This window comes from Anabrus simplex, chromosome 1 (genome assembly GCF_040414725.1).
Source record: "Anabrus simplex isolate iqAnaSimp1 chromosome 1, ASM4041472v1, whole genome shotgun sequence".
Classification (NCBI taxonomy): Eukaryota; Metazoa; Arthropoda; class Insecta; order Orthoptera; family Tettigoniidae; genus Anabrus; species Anabrus simplex.
In genome coordinates this window covers 1,085,706,552-1,085,723,032 of record NC_090265.1, presented here as the reverse complement: position 1 = coordinate 1,085,723,032, position 16,481 = coordinate 1,085,706,552, and the positions used below count along the sequence as shown (strand labels likewise).

The window sequence follows — 16,481 nt, the reverse complement described above, 5'->3', positions numbered from 1 at the left end:
AACCCTTTACTATTCTCAGCTTTAAGTCGTATAAGAGAACAGGATTCCTAATGAAATCCACAATTAACCCTTTAGATGTCTTTTATGAAGGAAATAGATACTGTCGCATTAAAAAGTTTTTTGAATTCCAACACACTGAACAAATAACTGAACATGCTACCATTCTAGTGTTTGATTATCTGAGGCACTAGGCAGTAAATTAGATATATTACTGTGATTTGGTTCATTATTCACGTCGTTTCGCGTATCCTAGTTCCCAACAATTTTAGCTTTTACGTTTCTCTCAGACGTTTCAATCCTGTCACCATTTTCCCATCTTCGGCTAAGACATCTTTCTTCGTAGAATACGTCAGTTAATGTTTTAATTTCTTTACTGAGTAGCATTAGCTACGCCATTTCATTCATCATATCCAAATGAATGGTTACAAGCTGATTACTCCATTTATCCAATGCAATCTTGCTGCACAAAGAGACTGTTTATCCAACTCCAATACTTGATTCACCTGGTCTATCCGCCATCGGATCGTACTAACAAGAACCCGGGAGACTAGAAGATGTTCCACTTCACAAGCATCAATATTCAGTTCCTTTGAGATGAATGCAATGTGGGTACGCGTATATGGCTTCATAAGTTTGATCTTCTTTTCTTTATAATTGGCTTTACGTCGCATCGACATGTAGATAGGTCTTATGGCGATCATGAGATAGGAAGGGGCTAGAAGGAGGAAGGAAGCAGTCGTGGCATTAATTAAGATACAGCCCCAGCATTTGCCTGGTGCGAAGTTTGATCAAAATCTGGGTGCGAATATTCCGCAGAAGATCTTGAATGTGGTTCCGGATGAGATTTTCATTTATTGTATTCCTCTTGTTTTCCTTCATAATTGTTTTAAATTTATTAATATCATTGTTCTGATGGGGACAAACTGGATTTTACATCGCCAAGAATTCAGGACCTTTTTTGTAGGGCTTGGTTTACTGTAAGAGAAATGAGTTATTTCACTTCATTGGCTTGTTTGCTAAAACAACGTACTTTAGACATGTTGTGCGTCGTGGACTGGTTGATTAATCACAGTTCTTAGAAGCCTCGAAGAAGTCGGTTTCTTTTCAAATGCTCCTTCTCGAAGGTCCATCTTTCCACCATATTCTCCGATTATTCGCATTATAATTATGTGGATGTGGAATAGCAGACTAAATACGTAAGAATTGTTCATAAAGTGTTTTAAACTTCTTATTGACTTTCTGGGATGTACTGTATACGTCTGTATACTCTGAGAAATGATGTGATAATTTAATACTTGTGATTATAAAGGACCGTAGTCTTACAAATAATGCCAGGGAAGCGTCTGAATTATTTTCCAAACGGGAATAATTTAGGGAATTAGTAAATAAAAGTAATTAGTTTAATGTGAAAATGGTAAACCACGGAAAACCATCTTCAGGGCTGCCGATATTGGGATTCGAACTGACTGTCTTCCGGATGCAAGCTCACAATTTCCCGCTCCTAACCGCACGGCCGACTCACCCGGTGGCACAAATAAGCTGAAGCAATTCCAGCATGAAGGGGCCGGGAAATATGATAATTTTTAAATAATAAAATTAAGTTAGAGCCTGTGAATTTCTGCTTCGCTTCTCTGCTTTCAATATTTAAATTTATAGTCCACTCTGAAGTAGAAATGTATAGGTATTAAAGGAATAACAGTAAACAAAATTGAAAAATAAATGAAAGCAACAAAAATTATATGAACGTGTTGAACAATTTTCCAGTCATTTTTTAATAATTGGACACTTTTAGTTTTGTCTATTTTTAATAAGCAATGCTCTGTTCTTTCCTCCCACTTGTCAACAGAACAAGCTAAGTTTGATCCGTAAAAATGTACGTAATACTCCATCGGTCCCTTACAATATCTTGAACACATTGGTACCGTACTGTAATATAATTTATGGCTTCTGACATCAAACCAGGGCCATGCCGACTTTGATAGCAAATGAGTAAAGTACACAATTACCTTCCTTATTTGAAGGAGAACTCCATTCTCTGTTCTTGTTTGGACAATGCTTCAATGGCATCGCTGTGGAATATTGGCTATTTTTGTATTTCCCTCAACTTCTTCTTCTCAATGGACATCAGTGCAAGGCTTCTCAATCATTATTGTCCTTGTGTTGACCTTTGGAATGATTTGATCCGTTTAAGTGCAGAGAATGATCTTTCAGCCGATCCAGATGTGCTTGGTATGGTCAAAGCAAGTAATGTCAACTTACATAATTCAGCAAATACCGTGTGGAGTTCTTTCGATTTCAAATTTGTTTGCCAGTTCGTGAGGGTATTTGCCATAAAACTCGCACATGTAATATAAGACTGTCAGTTCATTTTTGATTCGAACAATATCAGACATTGAATTGTGTTTCATTTTCAGTGCATCTAAAGCTGGATTAGGAAAATTTAATTTGTACACTTCAAATTTAGTTGGATCAAGTAATGAAAGAAATTCCAGTTGAAGCAAGTTTCCAAACCTGTATCTAATGTGACTTGTCACATTGTCTGTTATTTCTAAATATATTCTCTTATATTTCATGACATCACTGTCCAGGCGTTTTCACTTTCGTAGAACTTCGTATTCGACACATCATCATTCCACACTGCTTCAAACCTCTCTCTTTCATTCTGAAAAATACACTTCGTTTCGTTCACATTTTCTGCACAATACAGTATGTCCAAATGCTTTGTCTGAAGAATGTTATATAGAATATCAGTAAATTAACAAATGTTTGATAAAACATAAAGAATGAATTTGGTCTCACATTCTGAAAGGAAATACAAATATGCACGGGCAAGGGCTACAGTTTCATTTTCCCGGTCTGACGAGTTATCTAGTGAGGGTATTTGCCATAAAACTCGCCCATGTAATATAATACTGAAAGAAGTCCACCAGCAATTCACGGTTCTCCTTGACAACATTTACAACTCTGGAAGAGTAATTCTATCTTGCTGGTGCATTTCGTGGAATTTTATTGTTGGAATATAGAGTAAGAGCATGAATACGTTTTGTAGGCTTCGAGAACAAACTGCTTAGTCCATTGGAAGTTTGGAAAAAGATACGGCACTCCATAATATTCATAGCTGACTGAGATAAGACTAGATTTAGAAAGTAATCGAAACAGTCCATTTAGTTCACCAGCCATCACTACAGCGCCGTCGTATGTCTGGGCAACCAATTTTTATCTGATGTGATAGGAAGTTGCTATTGGTTTTACGTCGTACCGACAAAGAGAGGTCTTGTGGCGACGATGGGATAGGAAAGGGCTGGGAGTGGGAAGGAAGCGGCCGTGGCCTTAAGGTACAACCCCAGCCTCAGCATTTGCCTGGTGTGAAAATGGGAAACTACGTAAAACAATTTTCATGGCTGCCGACAGTGGGGCTCGAACCTACTATCTTTCGGATGCAAGCTCATAGATGAGCGCCCCTAGCCGCACGACCAACTCGCCCGGTGTCATAGGAAGTCAGTATGACCATTACATGATTAAGTAAACCATTAGCGGATCTACCTGTAATCACGTCAACGAAGGAAATAAACGTTCCTTGAGCTTGTGCTGCCTGGTGATGAACATATCTGAGATTGGTGGACAGTTGTGATTTGTTATTAATATCAGAAGTTTAATCTAAAATAATCGCTACATGCTGGGCCATTGAAATCTCATTTCTTATCGTTTCCATCAACACGGTACTGATAGCAGTAATCAAGTCGTTCTGAATCCTGTTCGATGTGTCCTTAAAAGTTGAAGACGACTCTAGATGTTCTCTAAGAGTAGTGTCATAGCTGCTCAACAAATGTAAAAGTTCTAAATAATTCCCTTTGTTGAATGAACCTTCACTTTCGTCGTGTCCTCTGAACGGCAATTCAAGCATGGATAAGAAGCATGTTGCGTCATTAGGCGCTTTAATATTTCTCTGTTCTTCTTGACCATTTCACTGTGACGCACCACATCAGCTTTCAATTCTTCATCCAATTGGTTATCAATGCGAACACTTCCAAAGCACGTAAGTTGAACAAACCAAGGTAAATTACTTTGCGATCGTTCGTGTTTGACAATGGCATTACTGAGATTATTTGATTACCATAACCCTCCTTGTTCCAAACAGTTTATTACAAAATAATGAGCATGGCCAGCAAAATAATGTATTGAAATGACAACTTCCAGCTAGCCAATTAGTTTTCTCGTATTGATTCGCATTAAATGACGTAAATATTCTCTACCCTTTTCCTTATGAAGAAATGTTAATTTTGGAATCGCCGGCACTGGTCTTCCCACTGATATGGCACTCTTTTCACTAAACGATCGAGAACTAAAAGACTTTTCTTAAATGTGTTCAATTATGCAACGAGTTTCTTGTCATAATGCAGCAAGATCGTCCTAATTTTCTTCACTCACTTGAAATCAACAATATAAGCACAGTCACTTCACCATCAAAGACGCTTCCAATATCACCTGCCAAAGAATGTTTTACGGCAAGCCGCTGCGTATACAAACCACGGTGTATGCACCAGCCTAGGTAATAGACTGGCAATGAAGAGAGAACTCTATGCTGTTACAATGTCACTTTTTTCACTAACGGAACAAGAGCCGAAATCTTTGTAAAAAGAATCATCAGTGGCATGCTACAACGATATTCTGTCATTATCCAGCAATATCGACCAAATTATTCATCACTCTGTTGAAATAAACGCTATAACCACAGTCAATTTGCTGTCAAAAGCACTTCCAATAGCGCCTACCAGGGAATGTCTTATGGCAAGCTGCTACGTATGCAAATTACAGCGCATGCGCCAGACTAAGTAATGTACTGGCTATGATAGTTGCGGGCCCCTAGTGCGGCACCTATAGCACCAAAGAGGAAGGATCACAGCTCACAACTTCATAGACGAGCGGGAGGGGCTGTGTAACTGGCTACACCGACTGTTTATTCTGCGGACCGCGCGGTTGAAAACACCCGTAGATCGCCACGTAACACTGGCCAAAACGAAATGAAAATTCAAATTTCAACGTCCATTGAAACTGTCAAATATTATTTGAGGATTTGATTAAAGTAATGTTACATTTCATACAAATTTAATTAGGTTCAATTTATTCCTTTGCTGGGTAGGCGCCGAATACCTAGCCTACCCGCAATGCTCGCCACTGGTCAGTACACAGTATCATTGCATAATCTGTCATAAACAAAGTGATCCCGGTCATACACCAAAATGAGTACGTGGTACGTAAGCGTCTTAAGGAGTATTGATTACCGCCTGTGCTATGAATAACAGCTTCACAACGTCTTCTGACAAGGTGCCGCCCATTCAGTTGAGGCAGATACCTCCACTCTTCCAAAAAGGAAATCTTCATGGGCTTGTAGTGTTTGGGATAGTGCATTTTTCACTCGGATGCGTTTCTCCAGTTGCACTCAGATTTGTTTGATCGAATTGAAGTTGGGTACTCTGAATTACCACTCCATTTGTTGCACGTGTTGCTCTTGCATAAATCTCCTAATGATGTTGTCATCGTGTATTCTAGCATTAGAATGCATGAATACTGTGTTTTATTTACAGTGCCTCACGTGAAGCAGCACATGTGACACTAGAATCTCGTCAATGTACATTCGAACAGCTAAAGATTCGCTGTAAATGATCAGGAGATCGGTTTTCATGTCAAGACTTATACCTGCCCACACCATGACAGATACACCTCCATAAACAACGGTAGATTGTACAGCTGTCGAATGAAATCGCTCCCCACGTTTTCTCTAGAATCGCATACGACCATAACGCGAAACGGGATTAATCCGATAACGGCATTGGACATCAGTGTCTTAGCTGCCAGTCCAGATAATCTCTAGCAAACTGTAGTCTCTTGCCACGATGTCTGTCCAGTGCAAGCTTGAACGAGTCGTCGGATCTTAAATTGGCCTCTGGAAGCCTATTCCTGACTATTCACTAGCACGTACTCTTGCTATTGTTCCACCTGTAGTGCTTGTGCTGTAACGTGGTGGTTTCAGATTATTATTATTATTATTATTATTATTATTATTATTATTATTATTATTATTATTATTATTATTATTATTATTATTATTATTATTATTATTATTATTATTATTATTATTATTATTATTATCGTATGGCATTTACAAGCATAATCTGTAAAAATATACAATTAACATACACATTAAAATATAGAGGTAATTAAACTAGAATGTCCAGCTTCGACAACCAGTCCACTGCACTTGGTGTCAATTCATGCAGAGTCCGTAAACCGTCCTTAAATGCTGACAGTGGACAGCTCTCAACAACATGAAGCAATGTCTGCTTCTCAGCACCACACTCACACGCAGCACTTTCACAATATCCCCACTTTTTCATCGTATATCGGCACCTGCCGTGGCCTGTTCTGAAACGGTTGAGTTTTGACCACTCATGTCGAGGAAGATCGAAACCTGGCACTTTCTTCGTTGGTCTTTAATCAAAAAGGCGTTAGTGGGTGGACATTGTTCCCATCGCTGTCTCCATTCTGCTGTTACACTGAATTTTTCATAGGAGTGTAGATCAGTCCAGAGTGGATTCCTGGATTTTAACCTCATCACAGGTGGATCTCGTAAGGCATTGAACAAAAGTTTCAGATAGAACCACAAGACGAGTTACTTTCCTTTCGCGGCATGTTTCAGGGCACCTGGAAGCCTTTCTACAGATACCAAGTCGTATTATTTGCAACCCCTAGAATTCTAGCAACGTAGGTACCTCTGCGCGCAACCTTCTTAAAGCAGTGTAAGTACACGAGTGGCTTCATTAAATGACAACTGCTTTCCCTGTTGACTACCTCGATCCCAAGATTAACCATGCATAACATTACACTTCATACAGATCAACCTTTGCATACACTTTGAATTGAGGCACTCGTACATTTCAATTGACACCTCCGTAGCATCCGGAAGGCAGTGGAGCCCTCTATCATCTAAACAGGATATGTTATTGCCGTAATAATCCAATCCCCATCTCACTATACATTCGTAAAATGTAGTTAGGAACATCTAAAGACGTGACCAAATTAATTTTTTTGTGCAGCACAGTATCAAACTTGCTTAAGTCACTACAGTGTCTCTCCTAATCCTTACATACAGCAAGTAATCGACGATTCCACTTGGAATCTAATAAATAGAGTCGCACGACGCGATATTTCTGTCCATCATATTCTCATCCCTCTGGGCCTGTGACGTCAAGTGAAGGTATAAATCTAGTTGGTGATAACGTCATCGGCTGTCATTTTATAGTCCATTCCGACAATCCTATTCTTCACTGTGATTGGAGGACAGGTTTTACGAAAATTTATGAGAGCGTACTTCAATTTAGTTGGTATACGGACAAAAGGACATCTGCATGCTCGGCCAGTTAGATCTCAGAAATAACTGGGTTAAAATAAACAGCATATTTAGCTCTATATCACATCAGTTGGACAGCTGCTCGCTTCCCACTATTAGAGGTGTTCAGCTCATAGACCAGTAGAAGGTCTATTTTCACATTTCAATACAATATGGGTTGAGCTCCATCGCCGTGAACTATGGTGACATCTAAAGACACGAAGCTGAAATTCACAGGCTCTAATTTCCTTTTATTATTTAAAACTTTCCACATTTTCCAGCACTTTCAGGCTGGAATTGCTTCAGCTTATTTGTGCCACCGGGTGAGTTGGCCTTGCGGTTAGGAGTGCGAATCTGTGAGCTTGCATCCGGGAGATAGTGGGTTCGAATCCCACTATCGGCAGGCCTGAAGATGGCTTTTCGTGGTTTACCATTTTCACGCCAGGTAAATGCTGGGGATGTACGTTAATTAAGGCCACGGCCGCTTCCTTCCCATTCCTAGGCCTTTCCTATCCCATCGTCGCCATAAGACATATCTGTGTCCGTGGGGGGTAAAAAAAATGTAAAAAATTACTTGTATTGACATTCCTATTTTCTATTTGGCCTCCCTTTGTCAATTTTTCTCTTCTAGTCCTGGTGGTAATAGAGTTGTGGGTTCTGGAGTCCATTTCCACGGCCTTGCCTGTCCTTCCGTTGCTCATACTAATACCTTCATTAGTCCTCTCGCATACTCTCCCCTGATTTAGTGTTCAGAGAAGATGATTATTTCGCAGTATTTCTCCATGAAATCGTAATAATCACCACATTCCCCAATAAGAAAATAGGCCATTAAACCATTTACAATCACCATGTACCTAAGTACAACATATCCCACTGAGCAAGTGCCTGCACGGTTTGGGTGACGTAGCTGTCAGCTTACATTCGGCAGATAGTGAGTTCGAACCGAACTGTCGGCAGCCCTGAAGATGGTTTTCTGCGGTTTCCAATTTCCACACCAGGCAAATTCTGGGGCTGTACCTTAATTGCCACGGTCGCTTACATCTCACTCCTAGCCTTTTCCAATTCCATCGTCACTATAAGATCTATCTCTGTCGGTATAACGTTAGGAAAATTGTAAAAACAAAACAACATAATATCCTAAAAATCATCACTATCAACAACAATAAGGAGTATATAATTAATGGAGACGGTATTCATAGGATACTTTGTCGACCAAGAAAGATTGTTGCTCATCTCAAGTATAAAATTGATGATAATGATGATGTTGATTTTTAAAGGGTCCTAACATCTAGATCATCGGACGATGATTTATGAAATTACGTTAAAAATAATTTACCCTATTTTAGTTGATCATCCGCCCGAAATAATTGAAAACTGATGAAGTATTCATCGACATATGAGTGCATCCATTTCAAATTGAATTCTCGGAACAATCCGTGTAATATAATGTTCTATGAACGTTCAAGTGCTAGATTTATGAAGATCAGTTCGACTGTGAAGAACGTCGAGTTAACATATGTCGGTCAGTTTACCAAGTCAATTCTTCACATCACAGTGAGAGCACCTTACAAGGAAAATGATTCAATGGTAAGTAAGAGTGTTTCACGGTGTTATTGAAGTAGAGTACAGTAGACAAATTTAATATTATCAAAAAGTATAAAGCTGTTTTCTAGGTTCTTTTTTAGAATTATTTATCAGCACAAGAGAGAAAAATCAATCAAGCAAACAAGCAAATTTGTTATTTCTTGTGACTGTTTATATCGTGATCACAACCACAGCAAGTCTCGTTTTGCGTGGAAACCTTCATACATTGTCCAGGATCCGAAAACCGTGGCCACCATAGTCAGAATCCAGGGATTATGTCACATCCCTATCATGCTCCTGTTATGAGATTCAGTAGAACTGATAAATTGAGGCTTTATGGAGATTTTGCGCAGAGCAAGAGTTAGATTGGTCTGCCTCTGTGGTGTAGTGGTTAGTGTGATTAGCTGCCACCCCCGGAGGCCCAGGTTCGATTCCCGGCTCTGCCACGAAATTTGAAAAGTGGTACTAGGGCTGGAACAGGGTCCACTCAGCCTCGGGAGGTCAATTGAGTAGAGGTGGGTTCGATTCCCTCTTCAGCCATCGTCCAAATGGTTTTCCGTGGTTTCCTACTTCTCCTCCAGACAAATGCCGGGATGGTACCTAACTTAAGGTCACGGCCGCTTCCTTCCCTTTTCCTTGTCTATCCCTTCCAATCTTTCCATCCCCCACCAAGGGCCCTATTCAGCATAGCAGGTGAGGCCGCCTGGGCGAGGTACTGGTCATCCTCCCCAGTTGTACCCACCGACCCAGAGTCTGAAGCTCCAGGACACTGCCCCTGAGGCGCTGGAGGTGGGATCCCTCGCTCAGTCCGAGGGAAAAACCAACCCTGGAGGGTAAGCAGATTAAGTAAGTAAGTAAGTGTTACATTGTATTAGTTTTGTTTATATTGGTGATGTGGTTTAAATACAGTTAAACACTTGTCATTTAACAATATTTTAATTTTAATATTATTAATAAGGAACATGTAGCTCACACAAATATATAAAAAGAAAATAAACCACCAAGTTCAAACGTTTAGGATGGTTTTTATACTTACTTTTCTGGTAATGAAGTGGGCATTCCCCCATGGCTGATAGCCTCCGCAAATGTAATTTACATTGAGGTATTCTATCGTATCGTTCATTGTTATGTAGCTGTGATTAACACGCCACCACATTTTCCAACATTTCTCCCTGTGGATGAATACGATTGCAATTTCCGGGCATGGCTGAACACATCAGTTTTGCTGTGGAGGTGCCGAATGTAGGGACCAGCCGTATGGCCCTAAATCTGTTAGTTCTCGATAGGAGCTAAAGAAAAGAAGTGTTACGTCTTTCAGTTCCAGAAAAAACTGACTTGCCCTTCCGTAGGTAGTATGAAGTAACTGATTGTAGTAGTAGTGCAGTGTTGTATTCTTATGTCATTTTTCTGTGCCGTCCAGTTTTCATCTCCTCGGAGAGAAATAATGTGCTCTTTGTAAAAAATGTTTCTTATTTAATAAAGGTCTACACTTAGCTCACTGAAAAGTTATACGATATGTATTTCTTCGAATCAAAGTTCACATTATTAGAATGCACATATTTTTCTTTCAATTACTATCCATTTGCTTCGTTTACTTGTAAATATATTGCCCTCGTCTTGCTTTATGGACTTTCATTCATCAGTGTAGCTGCAAGCATGAAACCGAGCAAGTGGTTTGGGTCACGTACCTATCAGCTTACATTCGCGAGATAGTGGGTTCGAACCCCACTGTCGGCAGCTCTGAAGTTTTTTTTTTGTATCCCATTTTCACACGAGGCAAATGTTGGGGCTGTACGTTTATCAAGGCCAGGGTCGCTTTCTTCCCACTCCTAACCCTTTCCTGTCCCATCGTGGCCATAAGATATATCTGTGTCGGTGCGTCGTAAAGTAACAAAATATTGTGCACGCATTAAGTCAGGTGTCGGCCGCATGATAACACACTGTCTTTGTCACTTGATGACCGAGGTTGGAAACATGTGCAATTTTTTTAAAATGCAAATGCTCCCCCCTGTCGTTTCGATTACGCGTAATATTTGATGTCCTTCGGATATGGTCACAGTCACTTGCTTGTTTGGTAAGATACTTCGATCAATGTCACCGGTCAACTTTGCCATGATTTTCCATTCCCACCCCAGGAAAATATTAGGCTTTACTCTGCTCTTAGATCACGGAACTTCCTCTCTGATTCCACAAACTTAAGAGTTAACTCGATAACATCTTGTCAGACAGATGCGACGAAGACCTTAAAATGTCAGTAAGCACGTTTCAATATCCCATGTGTACTTTTTTATGGCAGTATATAACCAAGCGTCATATTATTGTACAAAATGGGTGTAAATTTTCAAAGGACCTTCTGTGTATCACATGGTCAGATGCCAATGCTGATGCTTCATACCAGGCTGAAATTTTACCGACTCCATGTGGAATTCATTCTTGGCAAAGTGGAGATATTAAAGCGGTGTATGCCACAGTAAGTTCGACCATCAGGTACGTGTTATAACTCTGTGCTAGGTCATCATCTGATCTGGCACTAGCCTGAAATCGGGTGACGTGGTTTAGATATTACTATACTGTATAGTTACCGAGCTCGATAGCTGCAGTCGCTTAAGTGCGGCCAGTATCCAGTATTCGGAAGATAGTAGGTTCGAACCCCACTATCGGCAGCCCTGAAATAGGTTTTCCGTGGTTTCCCATTTTCATACCAGGCAAATGCTGGGGCTGTACCTTAATTAAGGCCACGGCCGCTTCCTTCCCACTACTAGCCCTCTCCTGTCCCATCGTCGCCATAAGACGTATCTATGTCGGTGCGACGTAAAGCAAATAGCAAAAAAAAAAAAAAAAAAAATACTGTATAGTTACTTTCCACTCTATTAGCTCAAGTTCGATTCTCGAATATGTCGTGAATGTACACCTATCGTGAGGATCTGTATTGAAGAGTCCTCGACCTGGGAAACACAAATGAGGAGTAAAGTATGTTAGAATACAACTCTCGGGTAGCATGTAAGAGGATTTGTGCTTTTTCATTTGAACTAAAAACTATTGCCGGAATCGTGGTGTAACCAGACATCAGATACAGGGCCAGTGAATTTCCGAAGACAGAAAAATCCGTAGAGACTACTGCATTCCTTTCATGTTTGCATGTAAAAAATCCCGGACGAACACATAATGTGTCCTACGCAAAATTCTTCGTGTGTTATAATCTGTCTAAGGCAAAGACATTGGCTTATCTGTTAGGTGGTGGTGGTGGTTTTGGTTTCAATTGGAAGTACAACTACGCAACAATCCTCTCTTAACATTAATCAGCGGAAAAAGAGGAAGACGGTTCACCGTTCGTAGAATGAGGGTATCGGTAAGAGAAAGGGAGGAGCCACGAAGACACTCTAGGTCTCACAAAGCTAATAGCATGAGGGTCGAGAAAGAACGAGAGTTGACTGCACAATGTCAGATAGAGAAGTTTATATTGAGGAACCCAGAGTTAAGTGGAAGCAATGCCAGACTCAGCTGCGGCCCCGTGGTCATCAATGTGTATTTGAGAGCTCCTGGGGATTACCCCTCTTTCAGTCGCCTCTTTCGTCAGGTAGAGGATACTGTGGATGTATTCTGCCGCCCACACCCGCAGGAGCACTGACTGTATACAGCTGGGAAGCGTGAGTTAGCGATCACGGGGCCCTTAGCTGAGTCCTGCCATTGCTTCCACTTACTTGTGCCACGCTCCTGTCTTTCATCCATCCTATCTGATCTCACTTGGTCAACTCTTGTTCTCTTCTGGTGAAAACCTGAATATATAGGCTACTTCCTCTCTTCCCGTCCTTACCCCTTCTAATACAATAATTAGTAAGAGATATTTCGTCTACGCTAATTACAGTAGCAGACTCGACCCACACGTTAAGTTCTCGATCCTATTGACCAAAATGTGCCAGTAATGTTGAAAGTAGAAGAGCCTGATGAAAGTAATTACTCAAACCTCGAAAATTACACTATAAAATTCTTTCTCTTATGGTTTCGAATATTTAACATAGGTAGTAATCACTTGAATTACATGAATATTGCTTGTTTAACACGCTTCCACTCCTTACTCTGAAAGGGTACGGCAGGTCACCTAGAGCGTTACGTCCCCTTTCTGGCCCAAAGATGCTTGCGGGTAACTGTGATGTGGGGAACTGAGGAGATGGCTGGTAAAGGTGTGTTGGTTGAATGAGTAGAGCAGGTTGTCGGCCTCTGGGAGTAATGTATATTATCGGGTTTTATGTCGAATGAGTTTCGACATTAGCTAATTGAATGAAGCGATGACTGGATAGATTAGTGGATGTGTAAGCGACGAATGGATAGGCCAGTGCACGAAGAAGTGAATGAGGGAATGAGAGAATTATCGGCAGGGTGAGTACATGGGTGGGGTAATTGATAGACAATTAAGTATTGCATTGTAAATTATGGAGTGCTGATAGTCCTGTTGCACATCCAGTTAAGGAACGGGTGTATGGGGGTGGAAATATATTGGGGGAAGTGATGTTGGGATGGTTAGGATGGGACTATGAATTTACCGGGGTTTCTAGACAACGGAAGTGGAAATGTGTATTTAGGCTAGTCTGTGCTGTCTGGAAGTGTAGATTTAGAGCCTGATTGGCTGCGGTTTGAAAGTGGCAGAGTTGTTAGTGACAGAAATAGTGGTAAACCTAACGACGTCTTCTATGCTGAGGATGGGCAGAAGGAGTCTGTTGGGGGCGTGGGGCTGTCAATTGTCCTTAATAGAGCAACTAAGTTCGGTCGATCTACTGTTGGTGTGAGACGTGGTAGATAGATAGATAGATAGATAGATAGATAGATAGATAGATAGATAGATAGATAGATAGATAGATAGATAGATAGATAGATAAGGAATGGGTGAGACCTGCGTTCGCAGGGCTCCACACGTAGGTCTATGAAGACCCTTTGTGTCCCTTAAACGGGTTTGCCTAGTCCATCCCTAGTGCTCCTGTAAGGGATACTAGTGTCCGGATGTTGGCATTCCTGATGTCTTCCATGTTCACAAAATGTGAGCCAAGATATCAATGTCTAGTGCTTGCAAGAGCCTCGCACTGACACAACACATGCGCGGAGGTTTCTTCCTCCCTACCGGATCTTCTACACATCGGATCTTGACTTATTTTCATGATGTGTAGGTGTCTCTGTAAGGTATTGTGGCCTGTCAACAGTCCAACTCCCATTCGTATTGTGGTCCTATTCAAGTTTATTAGGACCTTTTTATATCTTTGGCTGGGCCCTTCGATAAGTTCACGTGCTTGCCTTGCCGTGGTTAACCTATTCCAAATGTCTGAGACTGGTTTGTCCACTGTGATATTACCAGTTTCACACTTTGGAGTGATACTCCCAGTGTGAGACGTGAATAGGTGACATGTGCTTGATCACAAGTGTGACTCTGTGATGGTGCCTGAATATTAGGGCAGCAGGGGTCTGAATGTGCCTCCACAATTGCACGGCATTGATTAGTGCTGTGGCTGTTGTATTTTAGGCGGTACTTGCAGCGCAGGTCTTGAGGTGGATGGACACGGTAATGATGCGTCGGGAGGAGTAGGCAGACCATGCAGATCGGCCCGGTGGCGCTTTTGATCGGGAATGCCTTCCTTGGTGGTATTCCGTCAGCGTTAAATTCTTGAATGATGGTGTGATCGGTGATGGCCGGGTAGACCCTCTAACCACACAGCTAAATAGAGGCGAGGAGTTAGAGGTGAAGTCTTAACGTGCGCTGTGTGAGGGGTTGAAAGGTCGTAGATGATCCAAGTTGTGCCGAGCCAACTCTTCGAGTTCGTTTCTGAGCTTCTTTCCTCGCACTGATATTGAGCGGGGTGGTTAGGATCTTGTAAGCGAAGCGGAGTTGAGATGTGGGGTTGGCTAAGAGAAATGAGTGGGTGCCTTAGGGTCGAGGTTGTATCGAGTTAACGGAGGCAGTGAACTGGGGGAAGGAGGAGTTTTCGGTCTGCAATGGAGCGTTTAGGGTAGTTCGTGTCGATTCCATTTTGAGATATTGTGGAGGTATGCGGTGTTGGTACATCTACGGTCATACGGCTAGTAGCTGGCTCAGTTTCGTATGGAGTGTAAAGGCGTTGTTCGCTTATACTGTTCGTCTGGGTTATACTGCGGTGCAGTGGGCATAGGGAGATGTCTGAAGATTGGTGGGGGAAGGGTATGAGGAGCAAACCCAGCCCTAACCAACCCAGTTCGTGAAGGGAAGACAAGCTCCATTCGATGAGGAAATGGGTTGAAGCCCCGAAGAGGGAGAAGGGGTTGAAACCCCAAAGATGGAGAAGGGTTGAACTGTTGCAGTGGGAATGTCCGGAGGTGAAACCTCTGTCCAGAGGTCCACGTTTTTTTAAAAGGCAATAAAACTTCTAGGCTGCGTTCGGTGTACACACACTCGTTGGACTTGATTTGAAGCATATACGGAAACCCTATAAAAATTAGGTACCGGGCGAGTTGGCCGTGCGCGTAGAGGCGCGCGGCTGTGAGCTTGCATCCGGGAGATAGTAGGTTCGAATCCCACTATCGGCAGCCCTGAAAATGGTTTTCCGTGGTTTCCCCATTTTCACACCAGGCAAATGCTGGGGCTGTACCTTAATTAAGGCCACGGTCGCTTCCTTCCAACTCCTTGTCCTTTCCTATCTCATCGTCGCCATAAGACCTATCTGTGTCGGTGCGACGTAAAGCCCCTAGCAAAAAAAAAAAAAAAAAAATTAGGTGGATTGCTGTGATTCAACGAAGGATGAATGGAGATTCTCTCTGGCGGTATTCTGTTCGCTCAGTCAGTGCTGATGTTGTGGCCGCACATACTATCGATTGGATGTGACAGGCGCTGCTTCTAACAAGGGCATAAAATGTGAGCTGCTCAATCGTTCTCACTGGCTATAAAATAAGGCCCGGGCTGTCAATCCTTAAAACCGCGCTGTCACCGGGGCGATGTAAAGATGTTTGACTTTACGACGGGCAGTGTGATTCAGAACAAACTGCAGCCAAAGACTCCTGTAAGCAGTAAGTTACATGTAAGGGAGATTCCAAGTAACAGCAAAATTCCATAATTCTACATCAGGTTTGAAAAAAAATTAAGTGGATGACACTTGAAATAAAAATAAAAGTAAAACGCAACCTGTTGAAACATTGCCACTTGATAATTGATGTTTGTGCTACAATTTCTTTTGAAATTTAAGTTGTCCTTAGGTAATAATCATACAGTCAATAGCAGAGAGGAACGAAAAGAACAGGATCAAAAATCAAAGTCCAGAGAATCTCATAATAATAAACAGTAATATATTTAGAGTAAAAAGAACATTTATGAAAAATTAATTTAGTCCTTCACTTATAGTTTTCTGTGCCAGAGTGTTTCTCAATTAACTTTTCCAAAGAAATCCAGTGTTATATTTTTAAATCACATGGAAATTATCCCAGTTACTAATCCCTCAATAATTTAGTTGAAATACTTAGGACGAACATTTTCAGTTTACTTGAATCAGTTGTCATA

General features: G+C 41.4%; 1 pseudogene; it reads right to left on the bottom strand.

Moving 5' to 3' along the window:
* Nucleotides 1-387: 387 nt before the first annotated feature.
* Nucleotides 388-12,700, bottom strand: LOC136858093 (COP9 signalosome complex subunit 2-like; annotated as a pseudogene).
* Nucleotides 12,701-16,481: the final 3,781 nt, after the last annotated feature.